The following is a 20,790-nucleotide window of genomic DNA, read 5'->3' as shown; positions in this document are numbered from 1 at the left end:
CTAGAAGAATGTCAATATAATTCACAAAATGAAGAAAGTAAAAAAAGAAAAACCATACGATGCTCAATTTATACAGGAAGGATGTGGAAAAATAAATTCAACACTCGCTGAAACAAATCCATTCCAATCTAGTAATAAAAGAGTTCTTCTTACACCCGATAAAGGATATCCATGCCATTTAACATTCAACAACATCTTTAATAGCAAAATATAAAATATCATAATTATCCAGGCAAGAGGTATCAAGCGAGATGAACCTGATTAACCTACACCAGAAAAGTGAAAATATAACCATTAAGGGAGACTAAAATCTAAGGAAGGAAAAAGGAAGCCAGGTTAATAATTTATAGTTTATCACCTGTGAAGTGCAGTGTGGAACAATGAAACTGAGGAGAGAAATAGGGATGATGGCGGATGAGAGTACCCAGCAGGGGTGGGTTCTTTAGGCAAATGAATGTGCGGCTAATAAAAGAAAATGCAACAAGCCCTGATGCTTTGATTAGCCGACCTTATACAGCCTGACAAATTCAGACCCTTAGGAGAACATGACAGAAAATATTAGTTAGGTTCCTATTTCACAACTGCTCATTAGTGTATCCATAAATACAAATGAAGTCGCCATTGCACAGTGAAATTTTATAATCTACTAAAAGCTGTGAATGCACAAAACGAAAAGGTCTTCTCAAGACCCCTGAGAACTAGGAATTAAATGGAACCCAGCATCTATGGGTATGTTTCTGCTTCTTGTGGCCAGCAGGAGTGTAGGCTCAGGTAGGTGGGAAGGTGCATCACTGAGGAAGGAGACAGGAAGGACTCAACGCGGAAGAAACAGAAGTGAGAGAGTTACCTTTGTTCTTTAAGTAGCCTGTTCACATTGGCCTTGGAGTGAAGTGGTAGAAACCTTGTAGTTTATGTGTACATCCTGCCTGCCTTTTCCATTCCTTAATCCTTTCAACTCCTTATGTTAGCCTTCATTCAACTACTCTATGTAAGATAGATTTTCCTGCCTTCGTTATGGATTTGATTTAAGAAAAGGCAGCTTTCTGGACTGTTTTGGGGGGCTTATTCCCTCTTGAAGGTCCATTATAATCCCATGGGTGGCAAAAACTGCCTTTAGGAAGAGGGTGCAAGGATCAAGTCCATAAGCCTCTATCAGGACAGAGGGTGCTTAGCATTTTAATGAGAGGCCAATACTACTATTACATGTAGCTAAGAGGCAGCTTTTCCTCCATCGAGTTTGAATGCCCTCCTGCCCTTGTCGTCCACCACATGCCTCCACTACATCTCATTTATGTACTCTCCTGAGATCTGATACTTGTACAAACATTTCCTCAATCTAGTTCACATAGAAATAAGGTGATTCATACAGTGATGTTCCATGTAAGGGAAGCTTTCTGCTTTAAGCACCCTAGACTTTCAAAATGTATGTTCTTTTTAATAAAAATATAATAATACAGTCTCACTTAAAAAATACCAAGGAGTTCAGATTTACATAAAGTGTAACTGTGAAACTGACACTGTCTGACAGGAAAGTTAAAAGAACTATGATGATATGTTAAGGGCTAACAGAAAAAGGTGTACAATATGAAAGAGTAGATGGATTATTTCAGCACAGAGATGGAAACTATATAAGGAAGACTCAAACAGAAATGATGGAAATGGAAACACCATAACAGAGACACAGAATGCTTTCAGCAAGCTCATCACACTAACACAGTCAAGGGAATGATTGATAAACTTGATTATAGGTAAACAGAAATGACCTAAATTGAAACACAAAGATAAAACTGAGTGAATTCAAAAAAGAAAATATTCTTACACCATACACACAAAAAAATGGATGAAAGACCTAAATGTGAGACCTGAAACCATGAATATCCTAGGAGAGAACACAGACAGTAACTTTTTGTACATCAGCTGTAGCAACTTTTTTCTAGATACTTTTCTGATGCAAGGGAAATAAAAGCAAAAAAATAAGCTGGGAATATATCAAAATAAAAGCCTCCTGCAAAGTGAAGGAAACAATCAACAAAACTATAAGGCAACCTATGGAATAGGAATAGAGATTTGCAAATAACATATCCAATAAAGGATTAGTATCCAAAATATATAAAGAACTTATAAAACTCAACACCCAAAAAACAAATAGTACAATTAGAAAATGGGCAGAAGACATGAAGACGTTTTTCCAAAGAAGACATCTAGATGACCAACAAACACATGAAAAGATGCTCAACATTACTCATCATCAGGGAAATGCAAATCAAAACCACAATGGGATATCACCTCACACCTGTCAGAAAGGCTAAACTCAACAACACAAGAAAAAAACAGGTGTTGGCAAGGATATGGAGAAAAAGGAACACTCATGCACTATTGGTGGGAATGCAAACTGGTGCAGCCACTGGGGAAAACAGTATGGTGATTCCTCAAAAATTAAAAATAGAACTACCTTACAATGCAGCAATCACACTACTGGGTATTTACCCAAAGAATACAAAAACACTAATTCAAAGGGGTACATGAACCCCTATGTATATAGCAGCATTATTTACAATAGTCAAGATATGGAAGCAGCCTGAGTGTCCACTGATTGATGAATGGTTAAAGAAGATGTGGTATGTATATATAATAGAATATTATTCCGCCATTAAAAAGAACAAAATCTTGCCATTTGCAATGGCATAGATGGAACTAGAGAGTATAATGAAGTAAGTCAGCCAGAGAAAGACAAATACCATGATTTTACTCATATGTGGAATTTAAGAAACAAAACACATGAAGAAAGGGAAAAAGAGAGAGACAAATCAAGAAACAGACTCTTAACGGTAGAGAACAAAAACAGATGGTTGCCTGAGGGGAGAGGGGTAGGGGGATGGGTGAAATAGGTGATGGAGATTAAGGAGTGCACTTGTCGTGATGAGCACCAGGTATTGTATGGAACTGTTGAATCCCTGTATCATACACTTGAAAATAATATAACACTGTATGTGAACTAACTGGAATTAAAATTAAAAATTTTAAAAAGAAAACATTACTGAGTATCTAAAAGCTGCATAACAGTAGCAAAGTATCTAACATATGTATAGTTTGAACCTCAAAAAGAGAAGGGAAAGAGAACAGGAAAACAACGAAGTATTTAAAGAAGTAATGGCCAAGAAATGTCCAAAATAATGACAGACACTAAACCACAAATTCAAGAACAGATGACACGGGATAAATACCCAAACAACAACAAGAACAACAATAACAACAACAAACCCTACACAACTAGGCATAGCCTATTCAAACTGCTGAAAACAACAGACAGAGAAAATCTTGGAGGCAACAACAACTACAAAAAGACACACTACACAAAGAAAAACAACAGTAAAAATTACAGAAGACTTACATCAGAAACCATGTAAGGCAGAAGGCAATGGAGTGACATTTTTTAAGTGCTAAAAGTGCTAAATGGAACAACATTATTTTAAAGATATTATTTATTTATTTGAGAGAGAGAGAGAATAAGTGGTGTGGGGGAGGAAGAGGGACAAGCAGACTCTGCACTGAGCACAGAGCCTGACATAGGGCTTGATCTCAGGACCCCAAGATCATGACCTGAGCTGAAATCAAGAGTCAGCCGCTTAACTGACCACCCATGGGCCTCTAAATGGGATGACATGTTTAAGGGCGGAGGGGGATGAGGTGGGGTAGGGCTGTCAAAACAGAATTCTATACCCAGTGAGACTATCTTTCAAAACTGAAAGAGAAATGCTTTCTCAGACAAACAAAACTGACCCAAGTTCATGGCCGATAGACCTACATTAAAAAAACTCTTCAAAGAAGTTTAGGCCACAAGAAATGCGATACAGTTCAGAAACCTGGATCTACACAAAGAAACGGGGATCAGAAATGGAATAAGTGGCAATAAAATAAAAATAAAAAATAAATGTTTTTATTTTCAACTGCTCTACAAGAGCACTTTTGTTCTAAAGCATAAATAGTAACACTGTATTACGTGTTTATCCCATATGTAAAACCAAATGCATGACAACAGCATAAAAATGGGAAAGGGAACTGTTGAAATTCCTTCCCCTACACATGAAGTGGTATAATATTTGAAGGTACATTATGACGTATATTAATAATGTATATATATATATGTGTGTGTTTATATATATAACATATATATTACAATGTATATATATAATATAAAAATATATTTTTAATATAAGAGCAATGACTTAAAAATAAGAGGCATAAGTAATAAGTCAAGAGAGAAGCAAAATGGAATTAAAAAGTAGTTCAAAGTGACATCTCTCCAAGTTCTTCCTGAGACCCTTCTGCCCACTGCCTTAATTAGTTGCTCCTTCTGGGGGTCCCCACAATCTGTGGCTTATAACTTCAAATCACATACAAAGTGGCACAGCATCCTGGTGACAAGAGCAGGCTTGGGGGGCCATACAGACCCAAGTTCCTATCCCAGCCCCGCCTCTCACTAGCTGTGTGATCTTGGGCACGTTTCACTCCATGGAGCCTTAGTCTTCTCATCTGCAAAGTAGATATGGTAATGGTACCTATCAGAAGTTTATTGTAAAGATTAAATGAGATAATCCAGGTAAGTTTTTATCTCAGGACTCAACCTGTATTAAGTGCTCAATCAACATAGGTTAGTTTATTTATGGCCCTTATGGCACTGTTTCAAAAGTACTTTATAGGGCACCCAGGTGACTCAGTAGATTAAGAGTCTGCCTTCGGCTCAGGTCATGATATCGGGGTCCTGGGATCCAGGACCACATCGGGCTTCCTGCTTAGCAGGGAGTCTGCTTCTCTCTCTCCCCCTCCCCCCTGCTCATTCTCTCTCTCAAATAAATAAATAAATAAAAGTACTTTTTATATGTTTTTATCTCCTTTGTCCCCCACTGGAGTGTATGCTCATTGGCAGCAGGCCCTGGGTATTATTTATAGTTGTACACTTATCTTCTAGCAGATAAGCAATATAGGTAGGCACACAGTGGATGTAAGTGCGGTGTTTTCTAGAAAGTGAAATGGTGCATGAATGAAAGCTTCAGGTGTTTCCCCAACTCATCAAGTGATATAACCCATGGCTATAGCAGGCATGGGTTCAGTGGAAATGTTCTTGTTGCTTCTCGTTTACATGCCAGATCCTTGCAACAGCCATGGATTTTCCTTATAAGAGAGCTATTTACTCTTTTTCCCCCTGGAGGTTTTAAACGTACATTAGCAACCATCTCAGAATCATCAATACCCTTTCTTCAGGCAGAAGCACTGTGGGTTGGTCCATCAAAGTATTTCCAAAACTGATAGGTTAAGGAAAGAAAGAATGGGAAAGTCTGTGACCTCGAAGTTCTTGTCCTAAATATGGATGCCTGGTAAAAGACACGATTTGGAATCTGCAGGTTCATATATGTACCTCTGTAGGACCAGGAGCCTCCAACCAGTAGAGGATGTCAAATGCCAGTGGTGAGGCTTGCAAGGAAAATGCTGCCTGATGCAACCCAATTAAGTTCTCCCCTTGGGAAGCATTTTAAGGAGGGCACTCCTAACTGCTGAGTAAGGGAGGTTCTCAAAATTCTTTCAGTGAGGAGAGTCTAGAGTTGTCATGTCTCCTGAATCCCCTGAAGCCACTCACGTAAGTTTTGTGTGCCTTAGGGACACATCCCTTCCCCTTCCTGTGAAGATTGATCAGCAGTGGCTCCTCAATGCTCTGGCTTACTGAAGGCACATCACCACTGCCCTGATGGGAGGGACTGCAACATTGAGCCAGTGAGCAGCCTCCTTCAGGAGAGAAGCTGTAGACTTAAAAAAAAAAAAAAAAAAAATTGGGAGTGGGCACCTGGGTGGCTCAGTCAGTTAAGCATCTGCCTTCAGCTCAGGTCATGATCTCAGGGTCCTGGGATCGAGCCCTGCATCAGGCTCCCTGCTCAGCGGGGAGGGTGCTTCTCCCTCTGCCCCTCCCCCTACTTGTTCTCCCCCCACTTCTCTCTTACAAAGATAAATAAATAAATAATAAAATTTAAAAAATGGGAGACTGTAAATACTTAACACATTAACAGGGACATGCTTAGCTATATACATCTTTGAACATTACTAAATCTATGTATTTTTTATAGTATACTATTAGGAAGCCTGAAGGAAAAAAAGGTGTAACTCATGCATACCAGGCTTGAGGTCCCAAACAGGGAGGAAAAACTGATCCTTACTTCGAAGGTAAAGGTTGACAGTCACTGCTAGCATTCATTTCAGCCCTACATCCCTTCCCCAGAAATAAATTACAGCAACTTGCATGGTTTGAGTTAAGGGCAACTCATCTCTTTGATTTGTTGGTGGTGTACTGGGGAGTGGAAGACAAGGAAGTTGATGTGTTAGGCTCTAAATCTCAGCTGAAGGATGTCTGGGGCCATTCGGGCACTTCCCAGCCGTGACTTGACACAGTTAAGAGCTGGCCAGTTGGATGACATCAGCTTGTCACCCCTGGGGGAGATTTACAGCTATCGGCGGGTTGTAATTTATACCTCAGTTTTGCAAGAGGTGCTCAGCTGACTAGAGAGCTCAGAGCAACACAGAACGACACACTCAGAGCAGAGAAGCTAGTGCTGCTGGCCATGTGTTCAGCTAAACAGGATTCACAGGAAGCCAAGAAAATAAAAACACACACCATGAAAAACCCGAGGAGGGAACTCTAAGTGACCCATATGCTCAATCTAAAACCTTCCCTCCTCCCACATACTCCCTTGCTCCTGCATGGTGAGTCATCATCTCTAGGATAATCAAATGTTATTCAATCACCACATCCAAGCTTAGACTTCATTTTTCAAAAACCCATCTCTCAGCTCTCAACTGATTTCCATTAATAGGTGTTGAGTAATCACTCTGACCTGGCATTTTGTTAGATGTTGCAGGAAGTAGAACACAAATAAGCACACCCATGTTCCCACTATTTGAGGAGTTTCCAATCGCTTTGGGAACACGAACATCTTGGACTGTGTTCTTCGTTTCTAGACACAGTGCACAGCTTGTGAAATTTTTCTCCTGCACCATCCTGGGTGGCAACTACAAGTGAACACGTATCTCTGAGAGCCTGGAAGGTAGGCTGTGTTTCTGAAGTGGCTTTGTCAACCTGTACTCCTCTCCTTGGGCAGAGTGGGAGTGGGATTGAGTTCAAGTCACTTGCAGAGAGAGTGACTTCGGTTAAACTACTGAATAGCCAGTGCACACGAGCAACATTCAACATCACACTCACTACTGTGTGCTTGACCGTGAGCTGGAAATTGGGACATATCAGTACACAAAACAGGCAAAGATCTTCACCCTCATGGAATTTACATTCTAGTGGGAGGGATAATAAAATGGTCAACAAGTCAATGATAGGGCATGTTAGGAGGTGGTGCTGTCGGTAGTCAGGGTGGGTCTGATTTGAGAAGGTGAAATCTGAGCACAGCCCAGAAAAAGCTGGTGGAGGGAGTCCAGGGGACATGTGGGGAGGAGCATTTTTAGGCTGAAGCAATGGCCAGATCAAGGGGCCCCACATAAAAGCATGCTTGGCACTGTGGAGGAATGGTAAGGAGAGCTGGATTAACCAGGAAGAGAAGAAGAGAGGAAGTCAGAGCAGTGATGGGGACCAAGTGGTGCTGGTCAGTGGGCTAGTGTAAGGGATTTGGCTTTTGCTCTGTGTGAAATGGGGAGCCATGTCAGGGTTCTGAGCAGGGACAAGATCAGTTTGTGTTTTAGAAGAAAAACTCAAGGGACTTCTAGTTTTAACTCCAAATGAAAAAAGATTAAGAGTTGTTGTTCCCACTTTTGCAACAAGAAAAAGTGAAACAAACTGAATATCGATGACTTTTAGACCCATCAGACAACGGATGTCCTGGGGAGAACTGCCTCTCTGGAAGGGTCAGTGAGACCTGCTCCTCTGGGGCAGAAGCTGCTGGAGCCATGAACTGGTAGGGACACTTAAATGGTGATCCTGGCAAACCCTTAGAGGCTGAGTGTGGATTAGCACAAAATTTAGAAGCCCCTGGGCACCACAGTCTCAGGGGGCCCTCTATACTTCCATACCCCAGAAACCCCAGCAGGTTCTCATGGTGAAGAGCAAAGAAAGATCTCCTCATGAGCCTGGAAAGGGGAGGAAATTAGCCACTGTGAAACATGATGGCCCTCTCCCTCCCCTGAAGGGTGAAGGGCTCTGCCTGAGCCTTATCCTGGCTAGGCTCCAGCTCACCTCACCTAAAAGACGGAGAAACAGTTAACAGAGTCAGGGCTTTAAGGAAATAAAGTAAGAATACCACTACCAGCAAACGGAGTACAGTGCATGGGGAGAAAAAAGCTACACCATTCTGGAAACATGTATGAAGGTCCCAGCCCTGAGACACAGGCCCAATAAGAGACTGAGATTTAACTGGAAAATAATAGAATATCCCGCCCTGCCCTATACCTTACCAGCACACCAAAAGAGCCAGTAGAGTAACACTACGTGACAGCTAGTGTTACAGACACAACTCTCTCTGAGGAGGAGTTTATAGGGAAGCCAAAAATCAAGAGGAGAAAAAACAAGGACATTAGAAAAACTTGAAGCCTCTGGGACCTACAGTTATAGCGACATTAAACACAGTCCCTCTTCTAATCGGACTAACAGAAATCCTCACACTGAAGGCCTGTTTAGTTTCTATTACCTGATACAACATGTCCTGCTTTCAACAAAAAATTAAGGGTGTGCCAAAAGGCAAGGAGAAACAGTCTGGAGAGGCAAAGCAAGCACCAGAACCAGACTCAGATATGACACAGATGTTGGAATGACCACACAGGGAATCAAAAATAACTATGATTAATATGTCTGTAGCTTTAATGGAAAAGTAGATAGCATGCAAGAACAGATGTGTAATGTAAAGGGGGAAATGGAAACTTTAAGAAAGGGTCAAAAGGAAATGTTAGAAATAAAAACACTGTAACAGCAACAAGGAATGCCTTTATTGGGCTCATCAATAGACAGGACATGGTCAAGCAAAAAATCAGTGAGTTTGAAGATATGTCAATAAAAATATCTCTAACTGAAATGGGAACAGGAAAAAAAAAAAAAACCAAAATACCCAAGAACTACAGGACAATAAGGAAAGGTGTAACATATGCATAAGTGCAATACCAGAAAAAGAAGAAAGAGCAGAATATATATTTAAATAACAGCCAAAAACTTTCAAAATTAATGACAGACATGGAAACACAAACCCAGAAAACTGAGAGCGCCAAGCAAGACTGAACACACACACACACACACACACACACACACACTCCTAGGCATGTCATATTCAGGCTTCAGAAAGCCAAAAAAGAGAAAAATCTTGAAACTCAGAAGGAAAAAACATCTTGCCTATAGAAGAATAAAGAAATTGGAGCAGATTTCTCATTAGAAATTATGCAAGCATGGAGAAAGTGAACTATATATGATTAAAGTGTTGATAGAAAAAATCCTGCCAACCTGGAACTCTACAACCTACAAAATTATTCTCCAAAATTGAAGGGAAAAAAATAAAGATTTTGTAGATAAAAACTGAGGAAATCCATTACCAGCTGACCTTCCCTGCAAGAAATGTTAAAATTTCTTCATGCTGAAGGAAAATAATTCAGGTCAGAAACTTAAACCTATATAAAGTAAGAGCATCAGAAAAGAATAAGTGAAGGTAAAAGAAAATATTTTATTATTTTTATTTTCAACTAATCCAAAATATAACTTTGTTTAAAGAAATAATAGGGATAATGTATTGGATGATTTTAAAATATGGATAAAGAAATGAATAACTTCAATGTCAGAAGGAACAGGAGGGAGAAATTGAAAATACTCTGATAAAAGGTACCTGGATTAGAAAGTGAAGCAATATAGTGTCATTTGATGATGGATTTAGAGTAGCTTAAAATGTACATTGTAGGCTTCCACTTCAGAAAACAGGAAGAACACATCTTGCTCCTGTTAAATACAACTGAAAATGTTGGAAATGTTTTATTACATAAACCTAAGAAGACTCTGGAAGTTGAAAAGAAAAGGGGAAACCAGCTAAAGACCCTGTGATCCGGGGAAAGAAATGGTAGTGAGTCCCCTGGATTTTTCTTTTGACCACGAATTTTGCAGATTTAGAGCTAAGCAAGCCAGCAACTAAGAAATGGCAAGAGGCATAGACCCAAAAGATCCAAAATAAAAATAAAAATAGTCTGCTTTCTCTATTCAAATGACCAGAAAAAGGGCAGTCTAGTAGGACAGAAGAATTTAATAAATAACCTCTCTACTTGAGCCAAATACCACAGCAGATCTAAAAAGCACACTATTAGTAGAATTAAAAGACAAGCCCAGAAAGCATATAACTAATAAAGGACTTGTATCCACAATATGCAAAGAACTCCTACAGTTAGCAATAAGAAAATAAACCAATTTAAAAATGGGCAAAAAATCTGGACACTTCAGTAAAGATATACAGTCAGTAAATAAGTATATGACAATACCAACATCATTTGTCTTTAGGGAAATGAAAATTAAAATGAGATAGCACTGTAAATATCTACTAGAATTGCTAAAATCCAAAAAAGTGACAGCCTAAATTGTTGAGGTGAAGAACAACAATAACTCTCATTCATTGTGGCAAAAATGCAGAACAGTAGGAAGCACGTGGAAGATAATTTGGTGGTGTTTTATGAAGCTAAACTTACTTTTATACAATTTAGCAATCATGTATTTATCTAACCTAATTGAAAGTTATGTCTACATAAGACCTGAAGACAAATGTTCATAGCAGTTTTATTCATAATCACCAAAAACTAGAAACGACCAAGATTTCTTTCAATCAATGAATGGATAAACATCCATACAATGGAATACTATTCAGCGATAAAAAGGAATGAGCTATGCAAGCCAGAGCCATGCAAAGACATAGGTAAAATCATTAATGTATATTGCTAAGTGGAAGAAGCCCATCCAAAAAGGTATATGATTCCAATTACATGACATGCTGGAAAAGGCAAACAAAAGCAGTGGTAAATAAATACATCACTGGTCTCCAGAGTTTGGGGGAGGGGAGGAAGGACTGAGTAGATGAAGCACAGGGGATTTTTTAGGGGAATCAAACTATTTTGTAAGATACACTAATAATGTATGCATGACACTATACATTTGTTAAATTCCATAGAAATTTATAGTGTGAGGAAACGCAATGTATGTAAAATTTTTTTTTAAAATTATCTAGGAGATTGGGGGATTCCCCAAGTGGAATGCAATGTAGTTGTCATATAAATATATGAAACAACCTCACTAAGGGAGGTGGAGGAAGAAGGTGCTGACTCAAGTAACTCTGAAAATGACTGGAATCTGTAAGACTAAAAGCAAAAAGGAACAGCACTGCACATGAGCACTGTGCTCCAGTTGAGAAGGTTGTTTCCCATGGGGTGCAGGTTAACCATTAGGAAACTACTATACAGGCACACTAGAAATGAACGGTTAAGTAAATGGATGACAGATGGTAGAAGCCAGGTTCCTCACTGATGGAGTGGGAAGTAATAGCAAGCAAGGGGAATTGGCCAGAATGATCCCTGTGGTCATGGATTCGACTTGGAGATATCAGTATGAACTCCTGTTTAGCTTAATATAGATACAGGGGGTTACATACAGAATTATCTCCAGATATGTGTATATACATGAGTATACACCCATATATTTCCCTGCTCTGTTGGCTGAGAGTGCCTGGAATCAATGACACTCAAGTATCAAGAATGCACCTCGAGCCCAGATTTTGGTTTCTAAGTACCATTCCCTAACGAAAGGAAGCAGGACTTCCTTGGAGAAAAGGCAAATTTTAGGGCTGGGGCAGGAAATATGCAAGACACACCTAGAACATCTTACAGTGCCAGGAGGTAAGAAAGTGCTAATACACACACACACACACACACACACACACACACACACACACACACAATGGGGCTATGTCAAAGGGACACAAAAATCAACTGAAAGAGCTCCAAATAATCAAAATAGCAACAAGATGAGTAAAGTAATATTGTATTATTACCCAAAGTATGAAACAAATATCTATGAGCCCATACTGATATAAAAACTAGGTAGATAGATGATAAATAAGCAAATCTCTCCTGCAGAAAAGTCAAATAATTTTCAAAATAAATCAAATAATTTATTATTGCTTCCATTCCCATCAAGGAAGTAGAACATAAGTTCCTACTCCTTAAATGTGGACTACACGTAGTGATTATTCCTCCTAAGAATACAATCTAGAAAGATTCACAAAAGGATAACTTTACAGTGGAAAAACCTCAGCCAGGTGATGAAAGTCAACATCAAGTCATGCTGCTAGCATAAATCCTTGACATGATGTGATGAGAACGGCACTGTACCCTTGTCTTCCTCCTTCCCCAAACCTATCACTCCAGTCTTATCAACAGAAAAGCATCACACCGACTCTCACAGAGAGATATCTTACAATATACCTGACCAATACTCCTCAAAACTGTTAACTTCAAAAACCAAACAACAGAACAATCACTGCCCAGAGGAGCCTAAGGAGACAAGGCAACTAAATGCAGTATGGTATTCTGGGTGGAACTGAAAAAGGACACTATAGAAAAACTAAGGAAATTTGATTAAGGATGGACTTTAGCTGATAACAACAGATCAACTTTGGTTCCTTAATTGGGACAAATGTAGCATACTAATATAAAATGTGAGTAATAGGGAAACAGAGTATGGGGTATATGGGAACTCTGTACTATCTTTACATCTTCTCCATGAACCTAAAATTATTCTGAAATAAGTTTGTTTTATAACAAACTCCTCTGGGCCCTCTGTTGAGAACAGGTTGGAGGGGTGGTGGTGGAGGCAGGGAGGCCCGTTGGAAAGATGAGGATGCTGACACCAAAGTGGCAGCAGCAGGTGGTGAGAACCGAAAGATACTGGGTATATTTTCAAAGGCTGATCTCTGAGTGAGGAAGAAGCGCAGAAAGCAATTGGAATTTTAGAGTGCTTGAGGAGGAAACTTAACTCTTTGCTGTTTGTAGCTAATTTGTTTCCCCCACCGGACTAAACTCTACAAGGGCATTTTCCCCTGAAGCACCTCCGTTCCTCAGGTAGCGTACCGAGTAGACACTAAATAATAATTGCTGAATCAAATTCTCCAGGTCATCTGATGAGATCCTGCATGCCCCCTTCCTTCAGTTTGGGCAGAGCACCTCCCAGAACACTGATAACATACAAGCAAATATAACTCTCCCCTACTTATCTTATCAAAGGACACTTTCTTTTAAAAACCCACCTAACTGGGGTGCCTGGGTGGCAAAGTGGGTTAAGCATCCAACTCTTGGTTTTGCCTCAGGTCATGATCTCAGGGTCGTGATCTCGGGGTCATGAGATCAAGCCCCGTGTTGGGCTCTGTGCTGGGCATGGAGCCTATTTAAGATTCTCTCTCTTTTTCTTCCTCTGCCCCCGTCCCCCAACACACATGTGCACGTGCTTGCTCTCTTTCTCTCTCAAATAAGTAAGTAAATAAATAAAATCCACCGAAATAACTTTCAGATTGATTGATATTTATATTTGCACTGTAAAACTTATTGATGAGTCCCACAACCCAGTGAACACTGAAGGCCAGTAACATTTTCTTTTAGGCCAGTAAGATATTTTTTAAAATTCATTTTTACACTCCTGATCAATCCCACCATTTGAGTTAAATACTTAGCAAGAGGTGTTATGCTGGTTGCCCAAACTGTCTGCATCAGTTTTACCTGTTGGTATAATGGTTTTTTACTCAATTAAATATTGTATAAGCTGATGCAATATGAGTACAAACAATATGAGTACAAATGGAAGAGGGGTGTTTCTATCATGGCAAAGTTGAATGCTGATGACTTGAGGAAGACATCTCTAAAACTACTGTGGTGGACTTAGGTATGAATGAGAAGAGATTTGGGAACAAAGAAAATACGAACTGCTCTCAGACTGTTTCACAGGTTAACTTTCACTTCTCACCTCAAGTAGAATTTTAAAAATCAGAAACGGGAATGGAACACCCTAGAAAGCACATGATGGGCATGGTTCATGGAATAAGACCAAACAGTCCTCATTCTGTAGATTCCTACTTAAAGAAAAGGCTTTAAAAGACGGCTAATAAGAGTTCACATATAAGTTTTATGCTATTATAAAACTACCAGGTAGGCATGTAGGTATCATGTATTATCATTTCCTGCCTAAGGTTTTCAGTTAGCCAACCAACCACCCGCCAAATTCAGTTGAATTTAAAGGTTCTACTGGACTGTGATATTCTTCTGCCCACTCATTCCCATTCTCTTTTTCTCTCTCACCATTTCTTCTTCATCTATACTTTTAAATGATAACCAGGATTCTAGTAGGTGATCCAGATAGATTTCCTAGAGAAAGTTGCAGAGGATTTGAAAGTTTCATCACAGCAGACTTCATTTCCTTGAAGACACGACATTGTAGGGCATAAAGAATGCTCCAGGCCTCATGGGTTGATGTTGTTATGGAGTTAGTCTTGTCTAAGGGAGGAAACTGTGAGATGACCTTGCTGAAGATTCCAGAGTTCTGATAAAGATCAATAAACCTGAAAATCCCATTTCCTACTTGCCTACCATTATGCTGTATGCTTGTTTCAAGAGTCACTTCTCATACCTATTTCCTAAATGCTGGTCATCCCTTGGGGCACCTGGGTGGCTCCATTCGGTTAAGCATCTGCCTTTGGCTCAGGTCATGATCCCAGGGTCCTGGGATCGAGCCCCATATCAGGCTCCCTGCTCTTCGGGAAGCCTGCTTCTCCCTCTCCCTCTGCCTGCCGCTCCCCCTGCTTGTGCCCTCTCTCTGGCAAATAAATAAATAAAATCTTTATAAACAAATAAATAATTAAATAATAAATAAATAAATCCTGGTCATCCCTGTTGGAAGGAATGTAAATCTTTTCGAAGGATTCTCTGTTGAGACTCTTTCATGTAGATGCTATCCACCCAGCAATTCCCATCATTGGAATCTATGTTTCTGAGACACTAACACCAGGATGTTAGTTTTGATCATTGTATGGCTGGATGCAGTAGCATCAGACACTTCTTGTCTAGCCTCTTTCTTACCGCCCTGACTCTCAGACTAAGTCTGGTTAGGACTCAAGGAGGGGCTTGAGTCTTGGTTTGGAGCCTAAGTCTAGGCTTCATTGACTTGAGGACACACATACCTCTGGTCATTGTTCTTGGTTCATGAGTGAACACATGACACCAAAGTTGTCAGTGAGACTCACCCCCAGAACATTGGCTGAAGTTATGAGGAAAGATGCTTTCTCTCCTTTCTGGGATTATTGGGGTGTGAGAATGCTGTAAATCCAGAACTGCTAGTGACCATGATTACACCATGTGGATAGAGCCGATCTCAGGATGAAGCCAACAGAGGAAAAAAGGACAGCCAGCATGTGGATGGGAAGGAGAAATAAGAACAGAATTTCAGTGCCATCATGTAGGCCTCTGGATCACCCAGTCAGTTATGTGAACTATTAAAACCCTTTTTTCATTAAGCCAATTTCATGCAGATTTCTGGAGTTCACGAACATAGGAGTCCCAATTATCACAGAAAAAAAATTTGTAAATAAACAATGTTTATCGGTAGGGGAATAGCTAATCAAATTATGATATGCACTATGGAATACTATGCAGGCATCAAAAGGAGGAGGCCACCTTAGATGTACAGTGATGGAAGTTCTCTGAGATATATTTTTAAGCAACAAAGGGAAGTAAAAAATGTGTAAAGAATGATCCTATTGAAATTTGTGTGTGTGTGTCTGTGTGTGTGAGAATTTGTAGGAAGACAGAATAGAAGGAATTATTCTGAAATGCTTACCATGGTTATCATTAGGGAGAGGTGGGGGTTAAGAAGTGAGGAATGTGTATAAGATAGACATTCTTTGTATTTTTCCATAATTTTTCTAATTTTATCATAATGAGCATATATTTATGCATTACTTACTCAAATTAAAATATTTAAATGGTAACAAATCCTGTTCTCAAGGTCATCACTTTTGGTCCTCATTGCTTCTCATTTCACGGTCGAGCACGTCTAGAACCAACATTCTTCCCCCCCCCCGCCCCCGGTTGCCTTTCCCCCCGTGTTAGTGGCAGCACTAGTTACTAGAGGAGTGATCTGAGAGCTGCCAGCTGCCACCCTTCCTCCCACAGTCCACTTTCCCAGCGTCCCAAAGGTCACCAAATTGATCAGCTCTGCCCCCCGGACTCCCCCTGGGGCTGTCCCCTTCTCTGTCTCACTTCTACCACTGCAGTTCAAGCTCTCGTTATGAGTCGCCTGAATGAGCACTCTCCTCTCCTACCCAATTCCTAAGACTCCAACGCCCACAAAGAGATGTTTCTAAAATGCGTTTCTGAGGCCTCTTACTCCTCACTTAACAACCTTCAGCCAACGAAGGAATGAAGTCCAAACCCTGAGGCACGGCCTGCTCGGCCCTTTGCGGTCTCACTTAGACACCCGCCACTTCATCCCTCCCCACTCTCCCCACCACGTGTTCACGTTTGCCAGGGGACTTGCGGTTCCCGGGACATGACCAACTCTCTTGCTTCTGTGACTTTGCATATGCAGTTCCCTGGCACAGATCACTTTTCCCTGCTTCCCTTGCCTGACCCACTCCCTCCCTCTTCAAAGCTCCAGGGAATAAGCATCATTGCTTCCGATTCTCCTGGGTGGGACTGCGTACCGTTTTTACGTGCCCTCTTGAAATCTTCCGCCATGGTCACCTTCCTTATCACACTTTATTATTTATTTATTTATTTATTTATTTATTTATTTGAGAGAGAGAGAGTGAAACAGAGTGACGGGGGGAGGGGCAAAGGGAGAGGGCGACGCAGACTCCCTGATGAGCTGGGACCCCACGTGGGACTTGATCCCAGGATCCTGAGATCATGACCCGAGCCGAAGGCAGATGCTTAACTGAGTCACCCAGGTGCCCCATTTATCACATTTTATTGTAATTATCTCCTTATCTTTGTGCCTTCTTTCTAGAGTCCCCAAGTACGGAGGCATTGTCACCAAGGAAAGCCTCGAAGAATCCTGGGCTACCATTTTATAACTGTGAGATCTTTGGGCAATTAACTTATATTCTGTGCCTCTGTTTCCTCGTCTGTACCCTGAAGAGCATCCGACTGCAAAGCTGCGGTGAGGATTAAGCATGTCAATTATGTGTAAATCACACGGAAAGCACCAAATAAGGATGCACTACCATTCCGATCATTAGTAATCTTTGGGTCTAACACTACGTCTGGCGCTTAAGGGATGCAAAGTAAATGAACAATTACTCTGTTGAACAAACTATTTTGAACAAGCGCCTCTGTAAAAGCGTGTATTCCCAGACGAGAGGTTCCATTTTAATGCCACACATCTTGGCTCCGTTGTGATTATTCATACAGCTTTGTAGAAAAACAGCTTCACCCATTACTGTTCATTTGCTAGATGGTGAGAGAGCTAGCCCCCGGGTTGTACCAATGGTCTGTACAATTTCATACTTAACGCATTTTGGAAAGCCTGGCAGAATCATCCTCTGGCAGGATTTTTCTCAAGTCCTGTTTCTACAACTAAACATTCCTAAAAATGTCCAGGCAGGATGGTTTCTAGGAACTTTTTCGGGACCAGTGGGAGAGCACAAAAGCAGTCTTGTCGTCTTTGTTCCTGTCACAACCAAATGTCTGCACCTGGAGCCTGTCCCATCCCCATCCACCATCCCCCTCCACCCCCTGCCCCAGGACCTAGACACACCGGAAATGTGACCAATTAATTACAGTATTTAATTCCTGAAAGAGAAGGCTGACTGATGGGGCAGAACAGAAAGAAGGAAGGGACTGAGAATGGCCTGACTTGTCAAAGGGTGTGTGCCCTGAATGTCAGACAGCTCAGGATGGGATATGCAAGGGAGGGGAGGGGGAGCCTTCTCCCCCTCTGGCCACTCCCCCCGAGCCCAGGATGCCATCCCTATGAATGTCTCACCCTCGTCGATGCATGGGTGGTGCTAATTCTTTCCCATTGGGCTCTGTCCCTGTAACTCATTATGTCCCATTTTCCACTAGGTCTGGCAGGCTGCAGAGAAGAGCCAACATCCACCTTCTGGACCTCGGGGGACTCAGGAGTTCAGGCAAACAGAGAGTACCGTGTAGCAGGACCCTCTGGAAGCCACCTACTTCATTCTGTGGGCCCTGGTGCTGTGATCTCACTCTGAAGATCATCCCTCTAACCCGGTCTCCCCTTTCTTTCTACCCATAATGCCTGAAGCATTAGGGGTCGCTGACTTATAACAATAATGAGTCCCATATTCATGTAGCTCCTCTCTTACAAGGAAACTGGATGCCCTTTCTGTGTCTCTTCATTAATCTTGCAGCCCTCCTGCGGGGTGGGCTGTCCAGTTAACAACAGTGACTCTCAGTTTAGCAGAATGAGAGCAGCACTGGGGAAAGGGGGTAGAGATGTCTGCACCGATCAGATGGGAGGACACACCATCAGTAGGACTTTGATGAGCCTACAGAACAAATAAAATTTCATACTGTGCAATGAACAATCCTGGGGAGCACTATGGCCAGTAAGAACAATATAAGGGGTTTCTAGGAAACGCATTAATAGAGACAATTTTTTAAAAGATATATTTAAATGACAAGAAAGGACAGGAAGCATCAGCTGGGATTTGCAGGCAGAACATTTACAAGAAACATTAACTGTGGGTCCGCTCATCGCCTCCACTGTCTTGCGTCACTAATTTCTGTTGGCCCTTTTTTTTTCCAGGAAGATCTCAGATGCTTTCTCTTTAACTACATATTTTTATTCTGTTTCTCATTCCAGAAAACACACTGTTCCCAGCTCTCTCAAGATCAAGAATGAGCAGGCATCAGAAGGTGTTAGGGATGTGTCAAGACTAACTCATTAGATCGTACGCTGAGTTTCTCGCTTTTGTTCTTATCCCCAACCTAAAAGCAAACTATTCAAATTATATGTGCTAATCCTCCCTCAATTAGAGAGAACAGGAATGCAGCTACTATAGCTGTGTCCGAAATTATTAGTGTTTGAACCGGTACTTCAAGAAGATTATGGCAAGTGAAAGTCAAATGCCAGCAACGAAGAAGTTTGTCTGGGTTTAGTTTCAGACTGTGTCCCAGTCAGGTCCCACCCTCCTCATCACGCAGAGGATGGCACCAGGTGTCAGCGGGGAAAGGCCGCCCATGTTCCAGGAAATGAAAATCACTCCTCCTGCTGCAAATGTACAATCCCTTAGAAACCATGCCCTTAAGACTCTTACAGCGAGACCCTCCGTCCTCTCTGCCACGTTTCTGAACACTGGGGGCCCCCCTCACTCTACAGGACAACACTTAGATGGAGTTCAGTGTGGAAAACCAGCCACACTCCTGCCCATACTAAACAGTGTGTAATTTCTGTTTCGATACTTACAATGGCCCTACAAATTCTGCCTGGAATTTGGGAAGCGCATTCTACTTTTTTTTTTTTTAAAGATTTTTTTTATTTGACAGAGAGAGACAGCGAGAGAGGGGAACACAAGCAGGGGGAGTGGGAAAGGGAGAAGCAGGCTTCCCACGGAGCAGGGAGCCTGATGCAGGGCTTGATCCCAGGACCCTGAGATCATGACCTGAGCCGAAGGCAGTCGTTTAACCAACTGAGCCACCCAGGCACCCCGGGAAGTGCATTCTACTTAAAGACTTCTTTTAGAGTTATATTAATTACTCCTCTCAACACCCAGGTGAGATTGCTACCCTACTTTTTCTTTCTTTCTTTCTTTTTTTTTTTAAATTTTTTATTGTTATGTTAATCACCATATATTACATCATTAGTTTTTTGGTGCAGTGTTCCATGATTCATTGTTTGTTCATAACACCCAGTGCTCCATGCAGAACGTGCCCTCCTCAATACCCATCACCAGGCTAACCCATCCCCCTACCCCCTCCCCTCTAGAACCCTCAGTTTGTTTTTCAGAGTCCATCATCTCTCATGGTTCGTCTCCCCCTCTGACATACTCCCCTTTTCTTCTTTTTCTTTTTTTTTTTATGATTTTACTTATTTATTTGACAGAGAGAGAGAGAGAGCACAAGCAGGGGGAACAGCAGGCAGAGGGAGAGGGAGAAGCAGACTCCCCTCTGAGCAGGGAGCCCAATACTGGACTCTGATCCCAGGACCCTGGGATCATGACCTGAGCCGAAGGCAGACGCTTCACCAACTGAGCCACCCAGGCGCCCCCTTGTTTTTCAATTTTATCAGAAACTGAGGTTCAGAAAGGTATATAAATATCACCATGTCAAAATATAAATAATGCCTAAGTCAGGAATTCAACATATCCGAACCCATTTGGCATCTGTTAATAAGCTCTTACCCCTGTGAGTGGTAAAATTATTTATAATAACTTCATAAATGCTTTAAAGATCATAGGATATAGTTTAACGTTTATTATGTGAAATAAAGGGAATTCATACATAATGAAGGAAAATAGAATATGAAGCCTGTTATTTGAACCATCAGAGAACTGGGATAAATTTATCAAGACCAAACAGAACTCAGACAAAGAGAGAAGAAATGGTTGTGAGAAAAGGACCAAGGTGAGGGTTCTCGAATACAATGTATGCGTCAGAAATGATAGCATGGAGCAAGTGACAAATGACACAAGGAGGGACTCAGGCAACTGAAAACTCAGTGTTCAGCCAGAGTTATAAGAGGAAATGTGCACGCCTGATAGGATGACGGTAATTACTCATGGGGCA

General features: G+C 41.2%; 1 protein-coding gene across 3 annotated transcripts in view; it reads right to left on the bottom strand.

Annotated features, from left to right (window-relative positions):
• Positions 1-20,790, bottom strand: part of PCNX2 (pecanex 2) — a 297,035-nt gene that overhangs the window by 94,937 nt on the left and 181,308 nt on the right. The window lies entirely within an intron of this gene.

This window comes from Zalophus californianus, chromosome 15, assembly GCF_009762305.2.
Source record: "Zalophus californianus isolate mZalCal1 chromosome 15, mZalCal1.pri.v2, whole genome shotgun sequence".
In the NCBI taxonomy this organism is placed as follows: Eukaryota; Metazoa; Chordata; class Mammalia; order Carnivora; family Otariidae; genus Zalophus; species Zalophus californianus.
This window is presented reverse-complemented; position numbering and strand designations above follow the sequence as displayed.